Source organism: Terrapene carolina, unplaced genomic scaffold (assembly GCF_002925995.2).
Source record: "Terrapene carolina triunguis isolate 2854851 unplaced genomic scaffold, T_m_triunguis-2.0 Scaffold66, whole genome shotgun sequence".
NCBI lineage: Eukaryota > Metazoa > Chordata > Testudines > Emydidae > Terrapene > Terrapene triunguis.
Window position 1 is genome coordinate 78019327 of NW_020664417.1, and position 5578 is coordinate 78024904.

The following is a 5578-nucleotide window of genomic DNA, read 5'->3' on the forward strand; positions in this document are numbered from 1 at the left end:
GGAATTGGTGAGAGGTTTCTCAAGGCTTCCCAGGGAGGGAATCCAGTGAGAATGGTGGCAGCGGGACCAGAGCTAAGCTGGTAGTTAAGCTTAGAAGTTTTCATGCAGGCCCCTACATTTGTACCCTAAAGTTCAAAGTGGGGATACAGCCTTGACAGAAGTATTTTGCTCCTCTCCGATACCAGTGATTGATGACCAGTACTGAGTTCTAAATGTGAACAATGAATAGTGTTGATGCGTGGCATTGGATTCTTCCACTGGCTTTCGCTCTGTATAATAGAGAGCTAAATTCTACTCTCAAAATTCCCTGCTCCTCCATAGACTTCCTGTGTGACCTTTAGCAAGTCTGAGCCTCTGTGTGCCTTGTTCCCCTTTTATAAAATGGGGATAATGATACTTCCCTTCCTCAGAGAGGTGTAGTGAAGATAAATACACTAAAGACTGTGAATTTGAGATCTATTGCTAAAAAGCTCTATAGGAGCTATGTATTCTAAGTTATTTACACTGGAGACTTAATTGAGTTGCACAGATATAACAGAAAATGTCATTTGCTCCTCGTCTCTTTCCCTCCTTCCTTGCTATTCTGGACTCCTGGGGGTCCTTTTTCTAATTCTTCACTGCTGCTGGATGCTCAAATAACTACATCTGCAAAAAACAAACACACAAAAACCAAAACACCTTGCTTTTCCCTCTGTAATTGGCTATAGGATGCAGCCGCATTCTGCCAAATGAAAACCTGGCCACAGTGATCTATGCCTTCATGTCCTGGGTTACAGTAATTCGCTATGCCTATGTAGCAGTACACAGACCTTTTTAGAAGCTTCAGTTAGTTCAGAATACAGCAGCCTGAATTCTCAACAACATCAGCTTTGAGAACATCACTCCAATAGTCTACTCTTCACAGTGGCTCCCGATAGATTACCAGGTCAAGTTGTAAGTCTTAGTCAGAGGCCCCAAGCCCTTCCACTGGACTGCACCAAAGTATCCCCCACTACCGTTTTCCAGTGTCGCTGTATTCCTTGGGGTTTCTGAAGTTGTCGAACTCAAGAATAAAGCTTGTGAAAGTGGGAGAAATGGAACCGTCTCAATAAAAGGACCAAGGCTTTGGACTTCATTGCTGCCAGCAATCAGAACAACCACTGTCTCCTGACTTTCAGAACAAAGGACAAAACACACTACTTCAACAGATCCAACAAAAAACACCAATGCAAAAAAGAGGAGAGGGACCAGGAGAGAAGACCAGAAGGAAGAGAGGAGAGGACTAGTTGGCCAGGGGAGGAGGAAGAAAGAATTTTAAAATTCTAAGGTTTAAAAAAAACAAGACTTCAACCAAAGACCCATAGTCCTCATTACCTCATAAAGTGTGTGTGTGTGGGGGGGAAATTAGATAGATGAATGGTCTAATTTATCTATCTATAATTTTTTTTGGTTAATTATTTTTGTGAGGTGCTAGGTTGCTTATTCTGGTGATAAACATTGGATAAAAACCTGGATAGGTAAACTACAGTTGCCCTTACCTGTGCAAAAAGACTGAGGAAGATGGAAATGCTGATATGTTAATGTAGCAGAAATGGCTTTGTGGGAGTATCTAAACAAATTAATTACTAAAATGAAGACGTTTAAGGTTAGAGATGGTCAAAATCTGTCAGTGTTTTTCAATGGGGAGAGAGAGAGAGACACTCTCTGCTAAGTCATATAAAATCAATTTGGGTTTTTTCTCTCCCCACTCATCCACTTCCACCCCCCTGGGGAAAGAAAAGAGTGGATGAAACACACACATCCCTCCCACCCCCTTCCCCAAAATAAAAAAAAAAAATTCTCAAAAAACAAAACCATTCCCTAGGGTTCTCCTCCAGCAAACTTTGTATTACCAGCTGTAGTCCCTTCTACCAAGAGTTGCTTTCAGTGTGACTCCTGGTAGAAAGAACTGTGTGGGATCTCTACAGGATCATGCCCCTAAGTTAGATTCAATGTGATGCAAAGAAAGACAAAAGCAGATGGGCAGGGAAATTTCAGACAAAATAAAGAGATTTCTGGTTTCACACATGATGCTGTGCTGGCTCCTTTATTGTATTTTTACATTTAGATTTAGTAGGGTGAGGAATTGAGTCATAAACCCTTTAAGTAATTTATATTACTTTGAAAAACAACATAGTAATCTCTGGTCTGGTGACAGCAGCCTTCAGCCAGATGTAGCTTTAAAAAAATCAGAATTGAATTGGGAGCCAAGTCTTAATAGGCTCATTATCATCACTCATGCAGCAAAAGAGCCATACACTGGCTAGCTGAGAATTCCCATGGTGGAGGGGGAACTGTGAGCTGGTATACAGTTCCCTGGCATACTCTAACTTACTCCCTTTAGAAACTGTATGTTTACACTGCAGTTAGACACTCACAGCTGGCCACTGCCAGCTGGCTAAGGCTAAGGGGCTGTTTAATTGTGGTGTAGACAGCCGGCTCAGGCCGGAGCCTCAGTTCTAGAACCCTGTGAGGTAGGACGGTCCTAGAGATTGGGCTGCAGCCCAAGCCGGAACATCTATATTGCAATTAAACAGCGCCTGAGCCCCATGAGCCTGAGTCAGCTGGCGTGGGCCAGCCATGGGTGTCTAATTGCAGTGTGGATATTTGAGCACCCTAAGAGTTGCTCTGACTTATGCCAGGGCACCCTGGCCCTCAGAATCAGGGAGCTATATCCCTCTTCTGTGCCAACTGGACCTCAGAAACAGGAGAAAATCTGCCCCACAGTTTTTACACCTAATTTCAGTTGCCTGGTTAAAATCAGTGGGAGTTCCCTCAAATGACAACAGTCTTTTGTCTTGAAAAAGGAAGAGTGGGGAGCAGCTACTGTTGCTAGCTGCCCTGCACTAATTCCCATATTTCAGTAACTGGTGAATAAAATAGCAGGTGGAAATCAGATGTTAAGCTGCTTTCACTTGAAATGGCGCCTGCTGCTCCTGCTCAGCGCAGTTTGTAAAGGTTACTTTAGGCAGAGGAGGTTATATTAATCTTTTATCTACATTGGGAACAACATAGTTCCCAGATACGTAGGAGAGTTACAGGGGCACTTGCTAGGATGTTTCCTGGCAATGATACGTTTGTGTGTGTGTGCAAATGAAGAGGGAAATGATTAAGCAACACTAATTGCCAAGGTAGTGAAGGATAAATTATTAACCATCACTGTTCAGAGGAAACAAGCTATGAAAATGCCTTGACTACATTTTGCAGGTCTCTTACAGCAGCCAGACTAGACCCATATCTGAGCAGTGCTATTTGGCTCTCTGTCATTACTACAGTTCACTGAAAATATCAATGGAAAACAGAAAATAATTGTTTTTAAACTATTTCATGTCTTTGTTTTTATTTACTGATCAGCTCTACTCACTTTACCATGAATGTACTGTACATAAAAAGTTTCAGTATCTAGGAGCAACCTCAACACACATGAAAGTTGAAGGTGCTCAACACCTTACAGGACTGGGCCCTTTAATACTATTATTTTCTATTTTCCACTGACATTTTTGGCCAACTGCCGTAGTGACAAGGGAGCCAAATAACACTGTTCAGACACGAGTCTACTCTGGTTCCTGTGAAAAACCTTGCAGGATATAGTCAAGGTGTTTTCATAACTTGTTTCCTCTGAATAGTGATGGCTACAGGGTGAATAGGAAATGAATACAAGTGTCTGATGGGTCAGATCATACTGGACAAATGGATCCTTTGGATGCGATACCATTATCATTTTTCTATACTCACTATTTTAAATTTTTGCATTCAACATAGTAGATTTTACATCCACTTCTAAGGATTTCTTCATTCCAGTACACAGATGCTCACAATTATTTTTTATATTTAAAACAAAATGGTGGCTGAGAGTTCTTAAAGCATTGTTAAAGCATAACATAATTATACTTCCTGGCAGTGAGTATACTTATACTTCTGGGCATGGAGTAGAAAATTGACAAGGAGAATGAATTTAACATGGAGAATGAATTACTTGGAGGTTTCTCCTGGTTGGACTTCAAGAACAAAATTTCCAGGGTAGAGCAAAAGAAGTCTGAACTGCCGCTGCCTGTGCTATACCTGTAGTATTGGACCCTGTTCTGTGGATAACTAGAACTATTAGTCTAGCACCTATCACAAGCACAGTTCACTAATGAAGAAAATGAACTACCATTTTTCCATATTGTCATTATTCTGGGCACTGTACACATGGGGACTGGGGTGTTTGAACCAAGATTTGAAATTAGGGAAGAGTATTGCATTGGACCAAGTCACAATAAATGTGGGTTTATTTCCTGGCGCTGTCTTATTTAAACTTGTTCTGAAGTTGTTCTGGGGGAAATGGAGTCCAGAGACATGTTGTCTGGTCACTGCCCTTGCAGAGTCGTAGCCGCCATTACTTACAGACTGGCCGAAACGTCCACAGGAAGGCTCACTAGGGTGGGGGATAAGCTTCTCCTAAGGCCTATTTTCCCATTACCCTGAATGGGCCCTTCACAACCAGCTATTTAGACTGGAAGCATCTTGCCTAGTGGGTGTCACCCAGGTGTGACTACATGTGAAATACAGATAGTCAATATTGATAACTTCAGATACAAAAGTGATACATGCATATGACTAGGATAATCCTATTCAGTAAATAACTCTTCCAATGACACCTTACATGCCACATCTTGTTCAAAATGCATCATAATTCTGCCATAATCATATTATAATCTCACTATGAAGAATATGGGGTGCAGTGTCACATGGTGTTTATAAATGCAGCATGTGGATGCCTCAGTGGGAGATGACTTAGCAGCCTCTTGCATAAATGGATGTACTCATTAAGACCTTTTGCTGTATCGTGAATGTGTTTTGAAGAAGTTCCATAATTCATAGGCTTTTTCAACACTGTTTCTTTGGGTGATTCTTTTTCCATTAAAAGAATCAAAGCTATTACATTTTATTTTCAGACAGAGGAAGAGCTCAAGGTCTATGATGGGACCATAGGAATTGCTATACAGGATCAATATATCTAATATCCTATCTCTGTCAATGTCTAGTAGCAGGTGCTTCAGAAAGTGCAACCTTCCTCTAAGCCCTGCCCCGCAATAAATTACAGTGTGCAGTAACATCTGTGCAGAAGTTTAGCATAAATAGCAATTGGTTCCACCTTGTGCTTTGCTGTGATGCTGAGAGTTCCTTTCCCAGACCTGAAGAAGAGCTCGGTGTGGCTGGAAAGCTTGTCTCTCTCCAAAAAAAGTTGGTCCAATAAAAAATATTACCTCACCCACTTTGTCTTTCTAATATCCTGGGGCCGACATGGCTACAGCAACACTGCATTTTTATGGATTGTCCATATTCAAGTGACAAAACTGCATATCAAACATTTAAAGCCAAATAACTTTTAAAAATAAAAACTAACTCTAGGGAAGCAAGCCAAGATCGGGGGTAAAAGCCAGCCCAAAGGGGATGGCAAAATGCTTTTTCCTGGTGAGTGTACAACATGCTTTGGCTGGGCATTCTTGTACTTCTAAATGCAGAGGAATTGCTTTCAGAGGAGAGTTAGTCAAATAATGCTTGTCAGACAAAAAAC